The sequence below is a fragment of the Astatotilapia calliptera genome, chromosome 3 (genome assembly GCF_900246225.1).
Source record: "Astatotilapia calliptera chromosome 3, fAstCal1.2, whole genome shotgun sequence".
NCBI classification, from domain to species: domain Eukaryota; kingdom Metazoa; phylum Chordata; class Actinopteri; order Cichliformes; family Cichlidae; genus Astatotilapia; species Astatotilapia calliptera.
The window spans coordinates 40,916,195-40,943,757 of record NC_039304.1 but is presented as its reverse complement, the minus strand read 5'-3'; the positions used below and the strand labels follow the sequence as shown (position 1 = coordinate 40,943,757).

At 42.0% G+C, this 27,563-nt stretch overlaps 1 pseudogene; it reads left to right on the top strand.

The window, feature by feature from the left end:
- LOC113019557 (beta-1,4 N-acetylgalactosaminyltransferase 2-like) lies at window positions 1-27,563 on the top strand (annotated as a pseudogene).

The window sequence follows — 27,563 nt, the reverse complement described above, 5'->3', positions numbered from 1 at the left end:
CTTTTCATTGCTCGCTCATCACTTTTTCTTATTGTAGCTCCATAAACAGCAGGAAGAAGAGGTAGGAAATGAGCTATTATCTATACTTTTGACATACTCAAATATAAAAACCCAATATCTTTGCAATTACATAATAAAGTTATGTAATTTAAAATTTTCTGATACTTTCTGATTCTGGCGCTGTAGGTATTCATTAGTTTTGTTTAATCATGCACCTGTCAAGGAAGTTTGTCTTTGAAGTAAATAGTCCTTTACCACAAAAAGGGAAAGAAGCCCATACTTTTATATTTATATACTTTATTAGGTACACCTGCTGGACAGCTATTTAACCCATGTGTTCAGGCTTTTTGGCACGTAAACATGGTCAAAACAAGCTTCAGAAAATGCTGATTGACCAACTCTACACATAAAACGTTGTATCACTGAGGCAAGCAAGAGGTAGTGGCTCTCCCCTGAGGTTTCACCTTAAAACTAAATTTCTGGATCGTTATGTCATATGAATAATCTTACTCCAGGTAACTGTACTCTGTCTTTAAATATGCAGCCAATGAAAGTCTTCTTTTTTTTTTACCTTAATATCATGGTGTGCTTTAAATGTTTTGGGTCAAAGCACACATTTTTTTTTCTGAGCACAGAAAAAAGTAAAACTGTAAATAGTTTTTGTTGTGTGTAAATTATTTTGATCATTATTGTTTCCCTCATCTGTGGAGACTTGGAATATTTTATATATTTCTTAGAGTATTTTTAAAAAGATTTCAGATGGTTAAAGCCTGTGGGTCTCCATATGTTTTCTTATGAGTGCATACAGAAACGTATTAACAAGAACAAAAAAAGGCACACCTCTTTAGCAAATACTTGTTTTTTCAGTCACTGAAGATATAGGATTACATTGTAATCTCCTATTCAAAACTGCCTTACAGGTGTGTGTGTGTGTGCGCGCGCGTGTGTGTCCTCTAACCACATATAAGAGGTGGAAAAACCAACCAGTTTCCCTCGTAAAAAGCATAATAAAATTAAGAACTCTTAAACAGGTCTGGGTTGAGCGTCGTGTAAAACTTGGTAAGACTGGCACATACCTAACTTGCAGTGAGACTACCTGTGCCAAGGTGACTCATGGAAAATAAACTAGAAAAATTTGCATTTCCTGCGAAAATGCAGTGTGGATGCTTTAAAGCTGAAGCTGTATCAAAAACTAGCTGAAAAAGCTGAAAAGTTGCAGAAATTGTAAGAACTTTGCTAAAATGTAAGAACTTAGAAGAACTTTGTAGTCTCTTTCTCATAATGACGACTTCCCTATCAATATCATTCTTTCACCGTAAGAGACAGCAAGCTTTGGTGAGCAGTCATGGAAATTTTCAGGTCTCTGTGGAAATCCATTAAAAGGACATGACGAGAGAAAAAAGTGGTTCATTTCCAGAGTTTGAAATCTGACGAAATCTGAGCGAAGGACGAATTTCCTACCGTCAAACAAGTCTAACTCATTTCAGAACAGTAATAGGTGAGAAAACAATTCTTGAATTGTGAGCGTCAGGAGTGTCTGAAGATATACTGGGACAAGCCTTATGTCTTAACTTTGCTTCGTTAAGGAGATATGACGATTAGAATATGCCTGTCATTACAGAAATCAAGCGGTGATTTTGAACAAGCTCTCCATTGACTTTCTATGGAGAGTTTTGCGACTTTGTGTTGGTCTGAGGAGATTTGCCAAAATTCTATAAATCCCACAACAATGACAGTGACATTTTCGGAAAGCCAGCAAAAATACCTACGTTTTGATGTATAATTTGCGGAAGTTGAGTGAAAATTGAGCAAGTAGTAAGAAGTTATTCGGACATGAAGAGAAGACTGCAAAACCTTCAGTGGCACACTGGAAGCCAAGTGCATAGCAACCATAACAACCCATGTATTTTGTGAAAAATCACAATTTTGAAACTGAAAACTTTAAAAACACTTAGAGCCCCAGAGAGCAGCCAGTTGGCTTTTCTACCTTTAAAACCCTCCTACCAGCCAAATGGCTTTTAGCTAGGCTTTAGCTTCAGCCAAGTGGAAGCTAAATTGGCTAGTCATTCATATGTAAAATAGGTTGTTACCTGGGAATTCTGGAGGGAGGGGAGTGGGGGTGTGTGAATGAGGGGGTGGGGGAGCTTCTAAAAGCTGTGAACTTCCTTTTGTGTTCGTCTTGATGCATTCTCAATCATCCAGGGAAATAAATCTCCAAAAGTCACCAACTTGGAGTGTTTCAGTTTGCCATCTTAGGGAGAAATCAAATGGCCTGTAAATGGCCTGTATTTATATAGCGCTTTACTAGTCCCTAAGGACCCCAAAGCGCTTTACATATCCAGTCATCCACCCATTCACACACACATTCACACACTGGTGATGGCAGCTACATTGTAGCCACAGCCACCCTGGGGCGCACTGACAGAGGCGAGGCTGCCGGACACTGGCGCCACCGGGCCCTCTGACCACCACCAGTAGGCAACGGGTGAAGTATCTTGCCCAAGGACACAATCAACACACATGCGTGTATGTCCTTTGTTGGGGACCTGTCATCAAAGCGTAGATGTTGCATGATGTCTTGGAAGCGGTTTTGTGGCATAGTTCCAATGATCTGTGGGTTTCCCAGGTTTGCTGACCAGCAGTCATGTAGTGATGGAACCCTAGTAACCCCCCCCCCCCCCCCCCCCCCCCCATTGCAAGATGACAATTGCATCCACCTCAACACAAAAGGAAGTTCACAGCTTTTAGCAGTTCCCGACCACCACACACAAACAAAAAGGCAGTTGGCAGTTAGAAATCAGCAATCATTCACACACCCCCACTCCCCCACTTCTCAGGTAACGACCTAATTTACATATGAATTTATGCTAAAAGACTACCCAATTTAGCTTCCACTTGGCTGACAGAGGGTTAGAAAAGCCTGGGACTTCCAGTGTTGTTTAATAGGCATAAAAGTAAAACGGTAAAAGATTTGAAAAAGCTGATTTATACCTGAATAGCCCAATAATTTGAGAACATTTTGAGGTTTGAATGGTTGTTCTACGTGAAAATATGAGGAAGTAGTTAAGTTTCGAAAACAAGCAAATTTTAGCAGAATTGCAGAAGTTTCCCATTCATTTCAATGGGACAAATTAAGCTTAATATTTTAAAAAGTATAATAGTGAAAAATACCAAAAGACACAGCCATCATTAGCAGAAATAGCAGAATAGTTTAAAATTTGAACGGTGAAAATCGACTGAAAATTGTGGAAGTAGTTAAGTGCCAAAAAGTGTACGGAAGTCCCAAGAGGAACTCAATAGTGTGGATGCTTAAAGCATCCACACAATAAAGAGAAACAGGAACTCAATAGTGTGGATGCTTAAAGCATCCACACAATTAAGTATTCTGATCTCAATATTTTTCCAAAATAATCATTTTGATCCTACTTGTGCAGAGCTAGTTTGCAATGATAAAAACAACATTCTTTTAGTTGAAATTATTGCAGTTATTTATTTTCAAACAGACAAAGCAAAAATGAATTGCGCCTTAAAATTGCAGTCTGTCTGAACACAGGCAGATGGCGCTAATTCTGACATACTGCCTGGACTAATGGACTAATCTCTTTCAATCCCATGAGCCCCTTGACAGCCAAAAGGACTTATAGTATTGAAAGATACAGGCAATAAACTGTCAAAATGTGTTTTCCAGTGTTTCTGTTTTTCTGGGGTTTTTTTTATGTGTAATATATCTTTTTATATTGGTAAACCGATTGTAGATAATTTACTTTACAAAAGGCTTATATATAAAATAAAGAAATAACTTGTGTCGCAAGTATCTTTATGATTCCATGATATTGTGTCTAAATTTTATTCATTTGGGTCTTTTCTGCCCACTATCATTATGCTACTGCTATATTATTCTTCAATTTCTGCTGGCCCCTTGGTCAGCTGACTCTTCAAAAACACATTTCTAATGTAAATGAGACTGTTCACCCGAATAAATAAACGACATCTAAATGTTGACAAGTGATTTACAACAGCTTAAATATTTCTGGCAAGTACTGGAAATTACTTTTTGGTAATAACACACAGAGCTTCAACTGAGAGACATGAAAGGCAGGATGAATTTTTTACAGAGGCAAAAAAAAGTAAAAATGTAAAAAAAAGAAAGTTTTTGTTCATTTTATACATGTTCAATCATATCTAAGATGTGAGTCAAGACATAACATGTTTTATATGACTGATTTGCAAAATGTAACTATTTAGATGGTAAAGATTTTGCCTTTGTTAATTAATCTACTATAATGTGTGTTTGTGTGTATCGACAGATGTCCGCCTATACAAGCTCAAAGCTTTTTGTGATTGCTGTTGTCGGCGTGCTGATCATTATTTTTGCATTCTATTTCGGGAATTTGTGTGATGGGACAAGTGCGCTAGCCTACAAAAAACAAAGGTAAAGTATTCCTGTATCCTTGTGGTGTGTGTGTGTGTGTGGACATAAAAATATGATATGTACGGTACACATTTTTCTTTTCATGGCAAATAGACTGAAGCAACTGAGTGAGAAGGATAAACTGATGTAGCTAAAACAGTGCTGTGCTGAAAATGACCAGTGCACAAGATTTGTAAAACCCTGATAGTCTGCACGTCAATTATGTATTGATTATTTGATAGTGGGGTCAGCACGGTGGCACAGTGGTTAGTGCTGTTTCCTCACAGCAAGAGGGTCCTGAGTTCAATTCCACCATCAGGCCGTTCTCCCCTTGTTTGTGTTGGTTCTCCCAGGGGGAATGCCTATGGTTTCCTCCCACAGTCCAAAGACGTGCAGTTTGTGGGGATAGGTTAACTGAACAATCTAAATTGTCCATAGTTGTGAATGTGGGAGTGAATTTAAGTGCGAACAGTTGTCTGTCCTTGTGTGTTAGCCCTGTGACAGACTGGCGACCTGTCCAGGGTGTACTCTGCCTCTTGCCCTATGACAGCTGGGATTGGCTCCAGTGCCACCCGCGACCCTGAAAAGGATAAGCGGAAGCAAATGGATGGATGTATTTTTTGATAGTGTCTTTGTCACGATCATTGTAGAGAGAACTGCATATATGTTTAGAAATATTCTGGGAGATTCGTGAATGATCTCTAATTCATTTTATTCAACAATTGTACACTTACTGTTTCCGGTCAATAATGACCAATCACTAGAAATGAATGGTGGAGACAACAATTAGTGTAAATAACTGAGTTCAGATGGCCGTAAACAAACACACACACACACACACACACACACACACACACACACACACACACACACACACACACACACGCACACACACACACACAATGGGTTCCCTAGCAACTACTCTGGAAATGTTTGCCCAATAGAGCCTCACTTCCAAGAGAACGACTCCTCTGTTGGCAGTATCATTGTATCATTGAACATTTCTCATAGATTTGGTGTACAATGCTTTTTTGAGGCCTTGCTCACAGGTCACTGGGTGTCAGCACCATGACAAGGCGATATATAACCTAAGTGAAGCTCTTTACTATGTATTTGATCACTACACTGGTGAGGAGGAGACAGGCCAGGAAACTGATGGTGGGGATGCATTAGAAGGGCTCTAGACTAACTTTAAAAAGTTAGGCGTACCGGCACAAAAGTTAGGCGCAAACAAATTTTATAATAATTTATATGATATTATGTGTTTTTCTGGATACATTGTGCTTTTTCAGCATTCAACGATTGATGACACCGTGTCAGAGCACTGGCTATGAATTTCAGAAGGATCAGGCCTTAACTTAACAGAAAAGTTAGCAATAGTTCTTTTCCTATTACAGCTACATCCACTTCTGTCGTGCCTAGGCTGCTCACTAGGGCTGGGTATCATCACTGATTTCTATAATTCATTCGATTCTGGTTTTCAAAGTCCTGATTCGATTCAGCTTAGCCTCAGACAGTCAGAAATATTATAATTCTGATCATTTATCAGTACTGACTTCATCAGAATTGTGAACATCACAGCAGATGCCTTTGTGTGGGCCCCCCTTCCCTGGCGGGTCGCGGAGGGTGGGAGTGCCTACTGGGGTCAGCGGGGGAGCTGGCCCCAGGGAGGGGTTACCTGCCCCTCCCTTCCTTCCCTCCCCATCTCCAGCTGCCTCCCTCTTCCCGCTCCTCCACAACCACCCACACATGCAGGGCCTTGGTGTGGGGGTATGTCACCAGGGTGCAGAGGAGGCTACCCCCCCCCCCCCCCCTCTGTCCCCTTCTGGCTGCCTCTGCCTCAATTTTATCCCACAACTTAGACATTCACATTATTCACACTCTCATTACACATACATATAGGATCTTGGGGGTGGGCACAATCACGGAGTCCAAATCACCATCAGGGTGTATACCTCACCCCTGACGTCGTTGCCCACCTCTCAATTTTAAATACACTTAGTCATTGAGGGCTAGCAGGAGGGACCATGCGCTTACCTGCTGCTCTCTGGCAGGTAGCTCCATGCCCTCCTGGGTTTTAAATGCACCTTAGAACACATATGCATCAACACTACAATGAGCGGGTGGAGGGAGGTTTGGAGTCTTCTCCCACCCCCATTCTCTGCGGCCTGCTGGAGCGGGGGGGCTAGTAGGAGGAGTTGGCCGTCCGACTGCGGTCTGGGGTGTGGGGCCTCCCTGCTGCTGCGGAGTCGGGGTGGTCTGCCTCTCCCCACCGCAGGGAAAAGGGTAACACCACCTGGGTCTGGGTGCAATTCCCCCCTCCAGGGGCAAGGGTACCTAGACCCGGTTTGTAGAGTACGCTTGGGGAGTGTGATTGTGTGTACAGCGTCTCTTTATGTCTGTCTCCACGTTGGTTGAGTGTGGAGTGAGTGCATATGAGAGCATGAGGGTGGGAATGGATGTTTGTGTCTGTGTGTGCCTGTATGTCTGTGTCTATATGTCAGGTTGGGTATCAGACGCCACCTCTCTGGGGACACCTCAGGCCCTCCAAGGTTTGGAGGCCTATCTCCACCCACCACCACTTCCCCTGCCGGTGGCGGACTCCCTCAGGTGTCGGTGTGTTGGTGGTTCTTTGTGTCTGGGGGTGGGCGTCCGGGTACACACCGGCTCACTCCTTGGCGGCCGCTTGTCGGGGCCTGGGGCCTGGGGCTCGCTCGGGCCCCTTTGGAGGTGGGGTGCCCCCGGCCTCTCGGCCTAGGGCTCGGTCACTCAGGCGCAGCTGGGGGCCGGCGGAGCTCACGGGCGCGTCACTGCAACCCCCCCTGGCTTCTGCTCCGCGGCTGCTGAGTGAGCCCTCATCTGGGACTCTCCTCAGCTCTTACTGGAACAGTGGCGCGGCTGCCCCTCTGTTGGTCTTCCATGGTCTCTTGTGTTCTGGGGTCCTCTGGATGTCTGGAGTTTTGATCTCCTCCATACCCGCTTCACACCCTGGAGGACGGGGCTGTGGCCCCCCCACACTCCCTAGCAGATCATTACATGGAGAAACCTTTGGAATGCAAGCATGCTGATCCACACAGGTATGCACACATGGGTATTCACAGACGCGGACTAAAGCTTTCTTGGCTGCTGCCTCAAAGCACACTGTGCGCTGTCTATCTTGCGTGCTGCACAATATCGTTTATTACTTAGTAAATACTGATATCTATGACTAGCTAGTTTATTGTGATGGTGCTTTGTTTTCTCTATTATTATGTTGCTCTTTGTTGTTTGCTGTCTCCTCTGTTTGTTTGTTTGTTTGTTTTTTCTCCATACAGGTGACCCAGGAGTTTTTTTTTTTTTTTTTTTTTTGTCTCTCTTCCCCCCCCTTCTCACCGTCTCTTCTCCCCTTGGGTTTTCTTTCTTTCTCTCCCCCTCTCTCTCTCATTCATTCCCCCTGTCCTATTTATTAAAAAAAAAAAAAAAAAAAAAAAAAAAAAAAATGACAAAGGATGAACTGAAGCTCTGCCATCACGTAATGTCGCATACTGCTGTTTCTGATGTCATTTAAAAAAAAAAAAAAAAAAAAAAAAAAAAAAAAGAAAGTAACTGAGAATAAAACAGAAAAACATGAAGGAGATTTTCCTGGTCTGGCTTTTTATAGCAGATAACCTTAAAAATATTCTACAATGTTCTGCATATGAAGTTTAAATTTCTTCAGTATTGAACAACAGAAAAAATAGGCTTTCTTGTCCGAGGTCATTTAAGTGAAAAAAAGAAAAAGAAAAGAAAAAGACAGCAGCCACAGCGCTGTAAACAACGGTAGACTGGTGGGTAATAAGCGAATGAATAATACAGAAAACAGAGATTGGAGACGGGAAACTGTTCTTGAAGTACAGAGAGAGAGAGCTAGCTGTGCATGAAGTGCGATTTTAATAGTCATGGAAGCAAAACAGCAAAATTCATGACGACATTGATCAAATGTGAAGCGTAGTTTGCTGCTTCTTTTGCTGCTGGCTGGGGAATTTTGGTTGGAGAGAAACAAAACCTGCAGCTCAGAATCAGCGCAAAAAGACGTAATCACAGCGCGGACCGGACGCATCAGGATCGTTAAGCTCTGACAGCGTGTCCGTCTACGGGCCGTCGGGTGAGAAAGCCGAGAAAGACGAAGCTGATTCTGATGCGTCGGTCCGCTCTGTGTTTACATCTTTGTGTGGAGTCCGTGTGCCTGCTCTCATTTGCTGTTTGGTTGTTGTTGAACTGGTTTTGTGAGCTTTAATCTGAGAATCCGGCGTTTCTGGCAAAACACGGTTATATTTAAAAGTGGATTTAATGAATTGATATCGCTTTATTCAAGCTACTCACCTCCCACTTCCACCTGCACTTTCAACTGGACCACCGCCAATCAGAGAGGTCCCGCCCCATACTATCTCTGATTGGTTTAGTCCACGATAGGGGCAAAATGTGTGTCTGTTGTTGACCACAGGGAAGGTTGCAGATTTTTTTTTTTTGCTACCCGAACATTTGGTTGCACAGGTGCAACCAAATATTTTTTTTTAGTCGCACCACTGAAAAATTTGGTCGCACTCTAGAGCCCTGATTAGGTAAACGTAAGTACTTTGTTTGAGCCCTGATGATAGAGGAGAAATTGTCTGCATCTGAAGGTGGAATATAATCCATGCAATTTAAACCAAGAAATGACTGATGAGAAGGAATCCAATGATGAAAAGGATGGCCATGCTGAGGCTGCCATAAGGATCACATTACATAAGGATATCCTTTCTTTTATACTTGACTGTAGTAGTTCATTTAAATGTTGATGTTGAATTGTGACTCTTCAGGACTTCCATATTACAGGCATTCTTCAGGTTCTCTAATTTATAAGTCATCTTTGCCCACACAACACCGTTTACCTGGTCCATGCACTTGTCCTGATGGCTCTACAATCCTCAAAGACCGCATCCCAGAAGACCAGTATGAGGAATTAATGCAGCGACGAGCTAAAGAGTTCCAGCAATACAAAGCCAGGTAGAAGATGGATGTATGAGTGGGAGCTTTCCGGGAACTGTTAGACTTACAGTTCAGTAATAAAATAATTTAAAGTGTGTGTGTGTGTGTGTGTGTGTGTTACTGAGTACTCAAAATTCTTTTGTGTAATTTTTCCCAATTCCATCTCCTCAACAGGACTAATTCAATACAATCCAAGCTACTTTTTGCTTTGCCTAATTCTCCTCTGCAGTATCCTATCCAGGGCGTTATAGTACGACCCTTGACTGCAACTGCAATGCCAGGTAATTCAAGCTCAATATATGCTTCAGTCACCAATGTTTTAGTTTTTATGTTCCTATAAAAATATAAATGCAAATAGAATAGGAAGGCAACAAGGCCATGGTTCACAGTTGTTTATGAAGATACTGTTAACATGAAAGTGATCATAGTACTTTTTATAAAATTATGCTGTCAGTAGTCAGATCGAATTGGTCCCAATCATGTCATTGGGACAAAAAAACAGCACAAAAAGCTTAATATTTTCAAAAGTACAAAAGTAATGACACCAAAAGATATAGCAGGTAAGAACAGAAATGGCAGAATTTTTAAAATTTGAATGGTGAAAATAGCCTGAGAACTGTGGGAGTAGTCAAAGGACAAAGAACGGAGCAACTAGAATAATAAGAAGATTAAAAATATAGGGCAACAGGAACACAAAAGGTTGAATGCCTATGGCATTCACCCACTGAGAAAAACCTGAGTGAAAGATAGCTGAGGTGTCCTCAAGAACTCACGTGGCAACACTTGTGTAATTTCAAAATATGATGTGAATATGTGTATTTCAGTAGAAAGACTAAGTGACACTGAAGGTAATTTTTGAATTTCAGGTTTACGTCTGTATGCTGAAGAAGGAAACAGCTATAAGGTTGGTCTGATATCACAGATTAGAAACAGGCAGATCTCACCCAGATCTGCCTGACTGAATGGTAGAGGTTGGCTGATTTATGAAAGATGGCTGCTGAATGTTTCTAAAGTTCAAAGATATGTGTGTTTAATTTGTATACTGTATACTAACTATCAAAAAAAGCATTATTGCATTCATGTGTGGCAAACAAGGCTTGATATACAATCTACATAGTCAGTACTGGCTTTCATAACACATTGTTATTCAGTTTTAGTCAGTTTATTTTAGTAGACCCGATATTTCACCAGGTAACACTGGTATTGGCTAGTGATATATGTAAATCTGTGCAAGTTATGCATGTACAGTAATTTAAAACTGACATGAAAATTTGCATTATTAACCAACCAACCAAGTATAATAAAGTTTAAGTTATTGTGTGTTACATACCTAGTAGAGTCAACAGATTTATTGATGAAAATAATATAGGTAGGTGTTTTGCGGTTAGACTACGATGGCCTTTCTCAGCAGAAAGGAACCCCAGCTGTGAAAGGGATTAGAGCACGAACCCCAACATAACAAGTACAGTTCTTCTGGCTGGGGAAAAGAATATGCACGTTAGGAGTAATGCGTGTCGCTGGCAGGGCATAGCAAGCATAAGTACAGAGAACGGTGAGAAACTAGGAAAGCTCTGGTAGGAACCCGACCAGGGTTAAAGGAGAGCCTTTTAGCCAGAGGAACAGACCGCCCACCAGAATGGGTGCTGGCACTGGCGCTGGCCCTCCAATGGCCACGACAGACCAGTACAGTGTCTACCTCACTGCAGCCACAGCACCAATCACTCTGTCGATCTCCTGCTCCCTTCTCCCCTAATTGGTGAACAAGACCTCAAGATATTTCAATTTCTCCACTTGGGGCAGGAACTCTTCCCTGACCCAGAGTGGGCACTCCACCCTTTTTTCCAGCTGACCGAACCACGTAACCATGGCATAGTTGTCAACTATGTATTCATAGTTGTCCTGCTGGTTTGTCAAAACCAGAAGCAATCACCAGATTTGTGATACGAGATGTATGACATGAGCAACAGAGTGGTTATAGCTGTTAGTTCTTGAGACAAGACAAGAATAAATAATAAAGAAGCATACTTGCATCTCCCACTAGTTTGCACTTTAACAAGACAGATGACACACCTTTGGGCTGTGTAATGTATCTGATATGCACTGAATCTTAAATAAAACTATATGAATGATGAAAAATATGTATTTGCGTCAGGTTCTCTACAAGGCGGGACTAATGTCTAATGCCTTCTCACTTTAAAGCTTTCTTCTGGTTTAAACAGACAGCTTAAGGGGTGGTGCAGTTTTGTGGAGATGGTAGTAATGTTGGTATTGCTAAAATTACTCAGAGCACTTTTTAGTTTATTCATGTGTTTCTATTATAGGTTCTCTTAACTGTGTCTAATGGTGTCCTAACAACAGAAACTCCAACTGCAGAGGCCACTGTTCAAGGTGAGTTTCCAAGTCAAAGGTAAATTTATATATACACTGGTACCAAATTAATATTGGTTTTTTTTTAAACCATATTATTAGCTTGCTTTTTTCTCTTTGTTTCAATGTTTTTTGTTCCTATGTCCCTGATAGAAGGGTCAACATTGTACAGAAAATGCTAATATTTATATAATTATTTACTTGCCCAAGTACACAACGACCAGGACAGAGAGAGCTGGGGGATTGAACCGGCAACTTTTCAGTTACAGATGAGCTTCCCAACCACCTGAACCATGGTGGCCCACTACCTATGGGGGGGAGTATACTTGAATCCTCCACCCTCCACCAGGTTTTCTTTCCAGACTTTGAGATCCAGTGGATCAGAAGTTGCTTCTCTCTGCCTTTCGGTTGGGGAAAAGGTCCTGACTATCATTTGTCTGTGTCAGGGCTGGACTGGGACAAAAGAATTGCCCCGGGCATTTTGACTATAGATCGGCCCACCAGGTATTATAGGAAAAGCTATAAAAAATTTGAATGAAAACAAACGCTGTTGTGACAGTGATGTAAACTCATACATGCCAACCCTTCTGATTTTTCCGAGAGAGAATCCCGAATTTCAGTGCCCCCTCCTAAAAATCTCCCGGGGCGACCATCAACGTTCCCTCTAAGCTGCGTGTGTGCGCAATTGCGCACTGCTGGCATGGTCTCTGCGCACAAAAAATCTGCGTTGCGCACAAAAAAATCTATCATGAAATTAAATTAAAATTAAAACTTTAACAATTCTGTTTTGCAGTGTTAGTCAGTGAGTGACTGGCTGCTCCCGTATGGGATTAAAACGATGCCACCTTATCCCATACTCCAGTCAATCACGTGATTTACATTCGTATATACGGAGCTAATCAACATCGTTGACAGGCTATGACAGCGTCCTTATGTGCCGACACCGGTGTTTTTGCTGGAAAAGCGGTGTGGCTGATGTGGAGTGAAGCCGTGTTAATGACAACGTGTACAACCATTGGAGATGTGAGCAGGACAGACGGAACAACTGAAGGAAAAAGTGTGGACTTTATACCAGTTTTTAAATTGTGTTGATAGGCCACGTAAAACCAGAGTTATGATAAAAATATATGCAATGTTTGGTTTTCTTCCTGAATACTATCGTTGTTTACATAGCTGGACTGGCCATTGGGCCATTTGCCCGATGGGCCGATGGTGATTTTTCGTCTTTATGGGCCGATGATTTTTTTTTATAACGGTATAAACAATGAGAGGTGGTGACACACCTTTGGGCTGAGAGTTATTTTTACACATCGGCCAGCTGGATGCTGGCCGATGTGTAAAAATAACTCACTTGTTTGGTGGTGGCTATGGCGGAGCTTACACAGAGGCCAGCAGGTGAATGAGGGAAAAGGGAAGCAGGAGGAGGAGAGACCCGAGGCAGCTGCCGGTTCGAGTCTCAGGTGAACTGAACTTCAGGTAAGAAGTTATGACCTGCAGTCTATCTGGGTCAGATATAAACTGAGTCTAGGTGGAGTTTATTTTCATTGTGCTGACTTTTTACTGTCAATTACAATAACTCATACTGCGTACTAGCTAGCATGACGAAGTTTCTATACAGCTGGGTGGGTGCTATGTTCGTGAACTTTATTCATAAGGTTAGTTAGTAGAGTTGCCAATCATCCCGTAATCAGAGAAAATATTACGTGTTTCGTATTGAGCTGAAAAGGAACACAGTTTGTCCCGGACTTCAGCTACAATGGAAAAAGACACAAAGCTGGAGATTTTCCTGTGTCTTTGCTGCACAGTTGCCTCTTCTTCTCTCATTCTCACCCCCTACTTCAATCATGAAACTGATCAATGATCAGCTGATCGGCTTTTCTCTCGTGTTTGTTTATCGCCCACTTTGCGCCAGAAAGAGGAAACCAGCGGATGTCACGCTAAACAACAGCAGCACATTTAAGCTTGATCAGCTGTTGTTAGAATTTATTTAATATTAATTTCCAGTATCAGCTGATGTTTGCTGGAGCCACAGCTGTAAAAGCTGCTGGTCACGATATCAGTTTGGATATCAGGTGAGAGGGAAACATGAAGAGCTGAATAGGTGATGGAGAAACAGGTTTACCTTTTAGGTCACATGAATGAGTTGAAGGGAAGTTATGAACTGTTTCTGACAAATAACACCAGGATCCTTTTTTACGTGGCTGACAGCTGGTAACTGTGCAGGGGCGGATCTAGCAAAGTTTTTTCAATCATTTCTAAACAGAAGTGTTACATGGACGAAAATTTACGCCAGCATCAGGTTATATTTAGACAGCAAGGAGCAGACGGTGACGTAATTCTGAAGGCTAGACTGTCCAATTTCACAGTCGCTCATTTCCAGGTCTACCTGGCAGTCGGAGGACCCGGCCCACTTAGATCGCGAAGGCAGGGTCCTCAGGTGGACACAGCCTCTGAATTTGGACTCCCCTGTTGTTTCTGGTGTTACAGATTCAAATATTGGGGATGGATACAAGAGGAAAAATCCCAAAGAACAACACTGGTCCGGCCGGGTTGAGTCAAACAATGATTTTAATGATCACACGAGTGGGAGATGGACACCGTACGCAGACAGCCTTAGATCTCGCCTCAAAAACCACATTTCCATAGTTTTATGAAATCAGGGTATTAGAACGCCCCTTCATGCGTAAAACAGGTGCAATACAATCAATGTTGACAGTTTATTTAACACAGAAAAGAACATTCGCTCCTTCCCGAGGACAGACACTGACTCCCACCTGTCTCCTGGAGCCAACTGTCCCCCTGCGGAGACACAACATTGCAACTACAAGGATTTCCAAATTGATTAAGGTGATCAGTGTGTAATGCTCTGAATCAAGTATGTAATATTAAATGAATATTGTTTAATCAACTGCCACTACTTAAAACATAACAAAAGCTATAACTGAATACAGAATCACCAAGAATAACATGATATCAGTGTTGTGTAAGCGCGTGCAGCCTTCTATGCTCAAAGCCTTTCCCCTCCATAGATCAGCCAGACATTCGCGCTGACTGTAGCTTTTAACCCTTATTAACTTGAGCACAACTCTATAATGAGCAACAAACTGCAATATGTGTGAGATGATCATGGTTACACCTGCAATGAAAGATCATATGATTATTCTGGTACCTGTAAAGAAAAGATTAACCTAAGGTTATAACAATCACTGTAATGTAAAGGTTAATGTAAGGTCAAAAGCTTCAATAAATGTTTAATGCAAAGCTGATTATATGATTCTGATGAACTAATAATGCAGATACTAAAATAACAGAAAAACATCCCCTTTTCATCCCACACTGGCCGATAAATAAACTTTAATTTTAAAATTAAAGAATCATGTGCTAACGGCTGTCTAAATGACTTGGGTAAAGTTTGTAGCATGCATGTTTGTTGTTTTTGTCTGCTTCCACTTGTCTTTGCACTAGGATGATGTCGGCGTAAATGTGCAGTCATATTCGTTGTGTTCCCACTAGTGCTGTCAGCGTTAATCTCATTGAAATGACGTTAAAGCCACAACACGGCAAATCTCCATTAACGAGCTACCGCGGATCGCCCCGTGCGTAGGACTGGATGACCAACGCGTTAACGAGCTAACTGGGCTAACACACTAGTTCCAACCAATGTAATTGAGCATTGCGTGGCACATCCAACATACTGTTTTACTTTACTTTAGTCCATGACGCGCTTACCTTCAGGGTCATACGTCACATGAAGACCAAAATAGTTCCAAACGCCACATCTGAATTAGGGTGGGGGAGGTTCAATTTGCCAAGTTGCAACGACAGCTTAACATCTGTCTCTCTAGCTTGCCCTGCGCTCAGTGAATCTGTGTTCAACTACTCCGCCTAGGCTGCATTGTTGAGCGCAGATCCACTGAGCGCTCAACACAGACAGCATTGTCAGAAGGAAAGTTGATAAAATAAATTAAAAATTTTGTATTGTTCAATAAATATGTGTACCGAACGGTTCAATATTGATACGAGTATCATTGCACCCCTAATATATATATATATATATATATATATATATATATATATATATTCAGATAATTACTTATTAAAAGTGAGACATTTTAAATGAAAATAACAAAGACAAGTATTTCTTTGTGCGCCCCTTTCCCTGTTAATGCCCTAACTGGCCCCCTGGCAAAACTTTGCTAGACCCGCCCCTGCACAGTTACCAGCTGTCAGCTATGTAAAAAAAGGATCCTGGGGTTATTTGTCTCTCAGAAACAGGTCATAACTTCCCTTCAACTCATTAATGTAACCTAAAAGGTAAACCTGTTTCTCCATCACCTGTTCAGCTGTGATGATTCAGTAAGGACATCTCGTGGTTTCATCTTCATGTTTCCCTCTCACCAGATAACCATACCGATATCATGACCAGCAGCTTTTACAAACATCAGCTGATACTAGAAAGTAATATTAGATACATTCTAACAACAGCTGATCAAACGTGCTGCTATTTATTAACGCGACATCCGCTGGTTTCCTCTTTCTGGCGCAAAGTGGGTGATAAACAAACAAGAGAGAAAAGCCGATCAGCTGATCATTGATCAGTTTCATGATTGAAGTAGGAACAGGAGAGGGAGGGGAGAGAATGAGAGAAGAAGAGGCAGCTGTGCAGCGTAAAGATGCATAATAAATCCAGCTTTGTGTCTTTTTCCATTGTAGCTGAAGTCCGGGACATACTGTGTTCCTTTTCAGCTCAATACGAAACACGTAATATTTTCTCTGATTACGGGACGATTGGCAACTCTACTAACTAACCTTGTGAATAAAATAAAGTTCACTATCAGTAACATCATAGCACCCACCCAGCTGTATAGAAACTCCATCATGCTAGCTAGCACGCAGTATAAGTTATTGTAACTGACGGTAAAAAGTCAGAACAACGAAAATAAACTCGACCTAAACTTGGTTTATATTTGACCCAGATAGACTGCAGGTCATAACTTCTTACCTGCAGTTTAGTTCACCTGACACTCAGACCGGGGCAGCCGCCTTGGGTCTCTCCTTCTCCCTCCCTTTCGCTCATTCACTTGCTGGCCTCTGTGAAAGCTCCGCCGTAGAAACCACTACCAAACAACTGAGTTATTTTTACACATCGGCCAGTATCTGGCCAATCCACCAGCTATCATTGTTTATACTGTTACAAAAACAAACAAACAAACAAACAAAAATAAAAATGAAAAATCACCATCGGCTCACTGGGCAAATGCCAGGTATGCCCAAAGGCCAGTCCAGCTATGGTCTGTGTGCCAAATAACACTTCAGAGTGCTCAGCCTAATTGGGTGGAGTGCTGGGAATTGCGCCACCTGATGATCAGTTGTGGCAGAAAATTCTGGACAGACCTGGTGAGGGTATGCTGGGGCAGGGGCCATGAAGAGAGAGAGAGAGTATGCATTGTATGCAAACGGCTATAAACAGCCATCATAATTCGTCATACAACGAGAACAGGACAAATCAACAATTGACAATGACTAATTAATATTAAAATCTGTAACATAATGCATTGTTTGGAGTTTAGTCTGTTACTGTTACTATTTTCACCATTTCTTCTTGGAGCAACTGTAACACACATAATTTCCTTAGGGAGTAATAAAGTATTCTGATTCTGATTGTTTCAGGATGACCTGCCATTATCCAATGACACATCTGCTTATCTGTATCTTTTGCTCGTTTCGCTGCCTTGCCTTTTCTATTTTTTTCTAAACTGAGCAACTGATGGCTTTGAACATTTCTTGTCCATCTTCCTGGTTTTAATTTTGCACTCCAGTATGAACACAACTTGAGGATCGCCACAACTTAACCTAATAGACCTGCATCTTAGTTCACAAATTCACTTTGTCTAAGGTGTATTTCTGGGATTTCACACAACCGAGGACTCAGATCGTGAGGACATAATGGGCTTGGATTTACATCATTATGAATGAAATGTGCTCTATTTGGAAGCAGCCGCCCCCCTCCCCTTTCAATGGGTTGTGTGTGAGACTTTAAATCATCAAACTGTAAATTATAAATTTTAAATTGTTATTGATCCCTTTACCCCGAGTCCTAAAGTGCATATTTATTTTCTTACTCTTCTTATATTTATTGTTTGTTTACTTGCACTGCTGTAACTGGAGCCTCGTCTCTCTATATACTGGACTGTATGTAGCGGAGATGACAATAAAGTTTACTTTGACTTCAGGGCTCTCGCACTCACTTTTCACGTATAGAATTTTGAAAAAACATAGTTTCAAATTATAAGTTGCAGCCCCGCCCTTTCCTCCCTGTGTTGCAAGCAGCAGGTGCACCTTGCAAACGGAGGGCGCCCCTACTCTCAGCAAATGTGCGATAGAAAACCAATCGGTGTCTATGCCATCTCCAGTATGCGCTGGCTGATGTCGGGGCAGCATGAGTATGAGCAATTCTATTTTTTTGCCGATGCCCGTGATGCCGCCCCTCACCACGATGTTGCCCCGGGCAACCGCCCGTGTCACCCGTATCAAAAACCGCTACTGCGTCGACCGTTGTTTACAGCGCAGTCGGCCACAGTTTTTTTTCTTTTACTTACTTCCGAAAAGAAAACGTCATTTATGCTATCCAATAGGCTACTGAACAAATTTAAACTTTCTAAAATCATGCAAAATTGCAAAATGCTTAGCTGTATCACTAATAAAACCTCTGTAACTTTGCTCTGCTTCACTTTAGCAGAATCAGGTAATGTTCAAATTTTAATGACTTTCTTTTGTTTTTGAATATTTATAAGGTTATCTGCTATAAAATCCCAGGCCAGGAAAATCGCCTTCATCTTTTTCTGTGTTTTTGACACAAAGGCATCTGCTGTGATGCTTACACCTTTGATTAAGTCTTGCAAGTGTCAGCTTTCTTTTTATAGATATAAAAATATGGAAATGTACTGATAGTTGATCAGAATTATAATATTTCTGACTGAGGCAAAATTTCAGCGATTAAAATCGAATCAAATCAAATTGTGGATTGAAACTATTCAGGACCTTGTGAATCGGAATCTAATCAATTCTAGATATCAGTGACGATACCCAGCCCTAAACATGACTCAAGTGCGGGACCCAGGCAAAACAAAGCAGAGTAATCAGTTAAAACCTTAATTCAATCTGGAGATATTTACAAATAATTTAAACTGTGGCAAGTGACTAATTCGACTTGAACAAACACAAAACAAGAGTGATCTTTTGCATGGGCAAGAGTCTTGACTAAACACAAAGATCAGATTAACTTGAGTGAGTCCTGTCAGTAGCACATTAAGCTAGCCAATATTACTTTTTTTTTTAGATAACATCTGTGTAAAATAAAAATTGTAATCTCAAAAGACTGATAAAAGTTAGAAGACAAAGACATATACATGTATTCCTTTTCTTACAAGGTATCTTGACACCTTTTAAAAAATCCTACCCTGCAAAACTTTTTTTTTTTTTTTTTTTTTACACCTGCTAAGTTATAATGGTTTTCCCTTTAACTTGCCTCCATAGCTCCATACAATTTCAGAAATTTTGTCCCCTCAATCAGCGTAGTATTGGTGGTTTTACATGAATCTTATTTAGTAAAGTTCAGGACTTCATATTCTTGTTGTCAGTTATCAGTAACTAATGTATTTTGGCTGGGCAGCATGGAAGCATGGTAGTTAACACTGTTGCATCACAGCAAGAAGGTCCTAAATTCATCTCCACCATCTACTGTATTTTTGTGCGGAGTTTGCATGTTCTCTCTGTGTTTTCACTGGTTCTCTTGTATACTCTGGCTTCCTCCCAGAATCCAAACACATGCAGTTAATGAGGTTAGGTTAACTGGTGATTCTAAACTGCCTGTGAATGTGAGTGCCAATAGATGTCTATGTATGTATATGTATATATATTTATGTATATGTATGTGTTAGGCCTACGACGGAGTGGCGACCCACCCTGTTCTCCCAATAAGGATAAGCACAAGAGAATGGATGGGTGAATAATTTAATTAGGAAAACCACTTTCCTAATTAGTCAGAATAAATTACTCTGAATTAAAGACTACTCCTGTTATATTATAAGTCCTTTCAGAGAAATTACCAGCAGTATTATATTACTGTGAATAATATATAATTTGTCACATCTATTGGCACTTAGCCATAAGCAATTAAACTTCATTTTAAAGCTAATGTAAAGTTGTTTGGTTTGAATTCACAGGTTCTGGAGAGACAAAACTGACTATTGAGTCTAGCACCTTGTCGGTCCTCAATGACCTGCTGGCCAAAGTGTCCTATACCAGCACCATCTACCATATAAACACTGGAGACCTTGGTATGTGTCAAAAATGTGAAGAGCTATAACCCACATTTTTAAATGACAATTGAATTTGCAAAATGTCGTGTGCATTTTACATTAGCATTAATGTATGAGTCCTGTGTGTTATATTTAAAATAACTGAAATAATGAGTCCTGAATTGCTTCTTTGTTATTTTTCTTCAAACAAAAGTCCCGCTTGTTCTGAACCTAAACAAATGTTATTTTTGTGTTCAGTCACTTTCCAGTTTGAAAACTATGAAGCCGTGTTTCCCATTACCATCCAGCAGCCTCATGTACCAGTCCTGTATGACATGGGAACAGGTAGAAGTGTACTCTTTATCAGGGGTCAAAAGCCAAGTCCATCCATCCATCCATCTTCATCTGCTTTATCCGAGGCCGGGTCGCGGGGGCAGCAGCCTAAGCAAGCACCTTTTTTTGCTCCTCCTTGAATCGCTACCTTATCATGGTGGAGGGGTTTGTGTGTCCCAGGGATCCCAGGGCTATGTTGGCTGGGGGCTTTTGCCCCAGGTAGGGTCTCCCATGGCAAATTGGTCCTGGGTCTTTATTATTTGCATCTTGTTTATCATTGCATACAATTAAGAACATTAGCTATGTTGAGGCAGAATCACTGTCTCCTTCCATCATTGTCATTTTCTCATTAACTTACACTAGTGGACCCCCCACCCCCAAAACAAACAAACAAACAACAAACAAACAAACACTATACTCTCAAAACTCTTCTTCATTCCTAGTTGTTTCCACCTGAAACACTTTGCTTAGTTAAGAACTAGTAACTGATTAGTTAGAAATATCAGCCTAAAGATGTAGGAAATCCACAAGAATATAATAATTATGTCACAATGTTTGAAACGGACTCACGTGCAGACCAGGTATCCTTGGCAAAGAGAAAGTGCGTTTATTTACAGTGAGACACCAGGTGAGGATATATATACAGTGCAGCGGGGGAAAGGGTCCGGGGCTCCAGGGTCCAGGGAGAAAACAGGGATTAATCCAATACACGCTCCCAGTGGGTTCCAAACACACACTCACTCGGGTCCAGGGCAGACCTATATACACACAGAGAAAGAAGTCCAGGTTAGGGATAGTCTCAAACTCACAGATACTGATTCAGATACAGGTTCAGGTTCAGGTTATGGTTCAGAGGGACTGGACGCTGATGGCTCAACGATCCAGCCAAGGATGACACAGGTCCCTCATCATAAATAGTGCTCCAAATCAGCTGGGATTGGCTGCAGGTGTGACTGTGAGCACAGGTGCGTGGACCAGGGGTGGAAGCCCGTAATGAGCACTGCCCCAGCAGAGGAGAGAGAGTGCAAAGGAAAAACAAACAAAACATCTTGCCAAACACAGAGTCAGCCACTGAGGCACAGGGACCATGACAGTACCCCCCCTCAACGGGAGCCTCCCGGCGACCCACCAGGCGACCCACCAGGCTTACCCGGATGTGAACGGTGGAATTCCCGCAGCATCCGCTTATCCAAAATGGCCGCTCGCGGGACCCAAGAACGCTCCTCCATGCCATACCCCTGCCAATCCACTAGGTATTGAACACCACTCCCCGGCAACGTGAGTCCATGATGCGGGTGCGAGTAGGCGGGCAAGCCATCCACAATCCGGGCAGGAGGCGGGGGCCTGGAAGGAGGGCACAGAGCGATAGGTTTGTAGCGTAAACGTATTCGATGGAACGCTAAGGACAATTTCCTACACAGCAAAACAAGACACGAGTAGGCAAAGTTCTTCTTCATGTTTCTCGTGCACGGGAGAGAACCGGACAAACGCCGTTCCTTCGCTTGACCCCAGTCGCTCTCGTCCGTGGAGACATGGAATTCACAGTCAATTCTCAAGGAGGCATTATAGAACCTGCCTGACGTGGTTTTTGTGTTCTGACTGGGATTTTGAAAAGATCAGAATGTCGTCTAAGTAGACGAAAACAAAGCGGTTAATAAAATCCCGAAGCACATTATTAACTAATGCCTGAAAAACTGCCGGGGCGTTGGTTAAGCCAAAGGGCATAACCAAATACTTGAAATGCCCCAGGTGGGTGTTAAAGGCAGTTTTCCACTCATCGCCTTCGCGAATGCGGACCAGATTGTAAGCGTTTCTCAAATCCAACTTACTAAAAATGGTTACTCCCTGAAGATCCTTCATATTAAATCATTTTTTGAATAATAATTTTTAAAAATATTTCTTCACGTCATTATGCTGGCCACAAGTAGAGGTGACAGTGGCCACGAGATTGAGATCCAGGCATTAGAGGCTCTTAATGCGTGCTTTTTTTTTTTTTTAGCCATTCTTGGGTGTTTTTAGCTGTGTGTTTTGGGTCATTGTCCTGTTGACCTGCGACTGAGACCAAGCTTCCTGACACTGGCCAGCACATTTCTCTCTAGAATCCCTTAATAGTCTTGAGATTTCATTGTACCCTGCACAGATTCAAGACACCCTGTGCCAGATGCAGCAAAACAGCCCCAGAACATAACCGAGCCTCCCCCATGTTTCACAGTTGGGACAGTGTTCTTTTCTTGATATGCTTCTTTTTTCCATCTGTGAACATAGAGCTGATGTGCCTTGGCAAAAAGTTCAATTTTGGTCTCATCTGTCCACAGGGCATTCTCCCAGAAGATTTGTGGTATGTCAACATGTAGTTTGGCATACTCCAGTCTGGCTTTTTTATGATTTGTTTTCAACAATGGTGTCCTCCTTGGTCGTCTCCCATGTAGCCCACTTTGGCTCAAAAAGCGACGAATGGTGCACTGATGTTTCTTGCGCATGAAGTTCAGCTTGGATGTCTTTAGAAGTCTTCCTGGGCTTTTTTGTTACCATTTGGATTATCCGTCTCTTTGATCTGTCATCAATTTTCTCCTGCGGCCACGTCCAGGGAGGTTGGCTACGGTCCCATGGATCTTAAATTTCTGAATAACATGTGCACCTGTAGTCACAGGAACATTTAGCTGCTCAGAGATGGTCTTATATCATTTACCTTTAACATGCTTGTCTATGATCATCTTTCTAATCTCCTGAGACAAATCTTTCTTTTGCTTCCTCTGGTCCATGTTGAGTTTGGTACACACCATGTCACAAAACAACACAGTGATTACCTGGAGTCCTATATATATGCCTACTGACTGATTACAAGATTATAGACACCTGTGATGCTGATTAGTGGACACACCTTGGATTAACATGCCCCTTTGGTCACATTATTTCCATTCTTTTCTAGGGGTACCATCATTTTTGTCCAGACCTGTTTCATGCATTTATTTTTTTAAGTAATTCACTTGAAGCATGGTTGTGTCACGGCTGGGGCAGCGGTTGTGTCACGGCTGGGGCAGCAGTCGTGTGGTTGAATGAATGAGGATCCAAGATGCAGATGGCAGTGGAGATGCGAGTGGAGCTTGATTTACAGTGAAAATAACAAAGGTGAGGGCAGAACTGAACATAAACCTAAACTGGGAAAAACTAACAAACAAACCTGAAAACATAAGGACACCGGGAGATATGCAGAGATGGCAGATGAAGAAGGCTGGGCAGAGAGACGCGGAGAAACACTGAATTAACACGGAGTCACACAGAGGATTTACTGAGAAACACAGACGACGCAACAAGGAACAGAGGCAGACACACACTATAAATACACAGAAGGTAATGAGGGAATGGCACACAGGAGGGGAACACAGCTGAACCTAATTCACCAGACGAGACACAAGCCTTCAAAGTAAAACAGGAAACACACAGTCTGTTTTACAACACAAACACAGGGACACGAACAGCGCAAAGAGGACAGACACAGGTACGGCTGATAAAACAATAAACTCCAGGTTCAACCCTAAACTAATACAAAATCAGAATTAACACAAAACACATGGTGAAATCCAAAGGAAACACAAAACGCTGGGTCAAAATGACCAAGGATCATGACAGGTTTAAAAGCAGGGTTTGACTTTCATTGTTTAATATTTATAGAATTTTTATTTATTATTAGTTTTGTCAGATTAAAGTTATTTCTTTGACCATTGTGAGTTTTTTGATTGACCAAAGGTTACCAACTATTTTGTCAACAAAGTAACTGTATTCTGAATATCGCCTTTTTAAACGGTAACTGTAATGGAATACAGTTACTGATATTTTGTATTTTAAATACATAACGCTGGTACATATACTCCCAACACTGTTGAATACATTAGATTTTTTTTAAACCAGAGAATGCACCCACTGCTGGTTATTAGAAGGAATGCACATTTAATTTACCGTATTTTCACGACCATAAAACGCACCGTACTAAAAGGCGCAGTCTCAGTTATGTGTGCCATTACTGTATTTAACACACACATAAGGCGCACTGGATCATAGGGCGCATACAAGTACCGTATGCGTATTTAAAAATAAAGCGGGAGCAAACCTGAGTTCGGTACCTTACTCACATTTTTATTACCAGTAATCGTCATCATCAACAACACACAAGCATACAAGTGCGCGTATTTAAAAATAAAGCAGGAGCAAAACAAAGTTTGGTACTCACATTTTTATCATCAATCAAACCCATCGAAGTCCTCATCCTCTGTGTCTGAATTGAACAGCTGCGCTAAATCTCCATCAAACATGCCAGGTTCACTTTCTTCACTGTCAGAGTCACTTTCCGTGCCGTGCGGCTCCTCGGAAATGATGCCGGCTTTTGCGAAAGCTCGAACAACAGTGCCAGCAGACATGTTAGCCCAAGCATCTACAATCCATTCGCAAATTGTGGCGTAACTCGCCCGGCGCTGCCTTCCACTCTTGGTGAAACTGTGGTCTCCATCGGTCATCCATCGCTCCCAGGCCGCTCGCAGCCTTACTTTGAACGGGCGGTTCACACCGATGTCCAGCGGTTGGAGATCCTTTGTCAGGCCTCCCGGAATGACAGCAAGCTCACAGTTCATTTGTTTCACTAGTTTTTTTTTCACATCGGCTGTGAGATGGGCACTCATAGAGTCACAGATCAACAGCGATGGTGATGCGTGGAAAAAACCACCTGGTCTCCTTACATACACCTCCCTCAGCCACTCTTTCATCATTTCCTCATCCATCCAGCCCTTTTCATTTGCCTTAATGATGATTCCTGCTGGAAACTTCTCTTTAGGCAAAGTCTTTCTCTTAAAAATCACCATAGGCGGCAGTTTCTGTCCATTAGCATGGCAGCCAAGCACAACAGTAAAAGAAGACTTTTTGTGCCCCGTTGTGCGTATCGCTAGCATGCTGGTCCCCTTCTTCTCCACAGTGTGACTCACCGGGATGTCAAAAGTGAGCGGGACCTCGTCCATGTTTGTGATGTGGCTGGGCTGGATGTTTTTGTCGCCGATGTGTTTGCTGCAGTAGGAGCGGAAGATGGCCAGCTTTTCCTTATAATCCGCTGGAAGTTGCTGCGCTACCGTAGTCCTGGTCCGGATGGAAAAATGGCACCGTTTCATAAAAAGTGAAAGTGAAACTGCTTTTAGCCGAATGGTGACCGTCGAAACGCTTCTCCCACTCGTTCTTTGCTCGATGATCCACCGCTCGAGTCTTTCCTCCAACTCGGGCCACCTCGCCTTATGTCCGCGGAAACTCAGCTGCGTTTTCTTGACCTGCCGGAGCTTGTTTTCTAGCTTCCTCCATTTGCGAACCATCGATTCGTTAATCTTAAATTCTCTCGCCGCTGCTCGATTTCCATGTTCCTCCGCGTAGCTGATGGCCTTCAGTTTAAACTGTGCTTCATAAGCGTGTCTCTTTGCCATTTTCAGGGTTGCCCCCACACTTCACCGTTTACGTTCTCATGGTGTTCTCTACTACGTCCCCTTACAACACACAGGGCCACTGCGCTATAGGGCGCGCCGTACTTTTTGAAGAAAATCTAAGACTTTTAAGTGCGCCTTATGGTCGTGAAAATACGGTAGTTTGAATGATTCAGAAATCTAATGCTACTCGGTGCCATTACTAGTAATCCATCATTTATAACAATATTCTCTGTATACTTCTGTTTGTTAGATATCAGCTCTCAAGTTACCATTGTCACAAAGACCTTCCTGCGCTACAAACAACTGAGGGTGTTGTTGGATAGCATCCGGAAATTCTATAGTAACATAAAAGTGATTATTGCAGATGACAGCTTAGAACCAGAGAGCATTACTGGAGAAAACATCCAGCATTACATCATGCCTCCAGCACAGGTATGCACATGCAATAATTTCATGATTTATGAGTATTTACCAATATTTTGGACTAAAATTACATTTATAGAATATTAGATATGCAATTGTCGATTCAATTTATGGAAGATTTATCAAGTACAATTTCAGTCAAACCATCAAACCAGGTACCATTCCGATATATGAATTTGGGATGGGGTTTTTTTTCCCCCTCAGGCTGGTTTGCAGGCAGAAATCTGGCTGTGTCGCAGGTTACCACCAAGTACTTCTTGTGGGTGGATGACGACTTTTGTTTTCTGAGAAGACAAAGATAGAGAAACTTGTGGAGGTGATGGAGGCAGTCCCAGAACTAGATATGGTAAGGATAAAATAGCTTGTGTTGGATCGTTCAGTTTGTTTTAACTGGTTTAAGTAGAACTGTAACAGCTACAGTAGTAGGCTGATGACCCCAACGTTGTACTTTTAGAATATGCAGCCTTTGTTGTTCACCTAGGTTTTTGTATTCAGGTGGCAAAAACTAACAATTCTAACCAACACAGAGAAAAATTATTTTCAAGATTCAAGAATTAGGGTGAAGGGGATGGGATGGTATTTTTACAGGTGATACTGTACACTTAATGATTAAAAAGGAAGGGGAAAAGAGGAAGCGAGCTGAGTATGTAACAAACTGAGATGGTCTTTTGTTTTCAAAAGTAATTTAAGAATATTCTTCTCAGTCACCAGTTTTGAACATCTGTTACATCTGTTTAGGGTTGACTTTATAATGAGTTGTTTGGTTTTTCTCTAATTAGGTTGGTGGGTCAGTGCAAGGAACAAGTTTCACTTTTCTATTCTGTATGAGGAAGGAGATGAAAACGAAGGTGGCTGCCTCTACAGGAAGTCTGGTGGGAAATTCCATTCCCTTCCTAGTTACCCACAATGCATTTGGCCAGTGGGAGTGGTCAATTCTCCTGGCTCGTACAGATGCCATGCAGAGGGTGAGATTTGACCCGAAGCTCCAGCGAGTAGCACATTCAGGTAAGTCCAGATCTCAAAACAGTTTACATTGAAAATTGCAGTATGATTTTTTTGTCAAATGGCAAATCTCTCTTTCTGACTTTAGAGTTCTTCATGGATGGCCTGGCTCTTTGATGGTTGCCTCATGTGGTGATGTGACAATTGACCATCAACCTAAAAACAGACGGAAACCGTAATCCTACCTACAACAAATTCAGAAGCCCTGGAAGAAATGATGCAGAATTTCAAACTGCAGCTTCACTTTTTCAAAAAAACTACCTTAAGTGCATTAGAATAGGATAG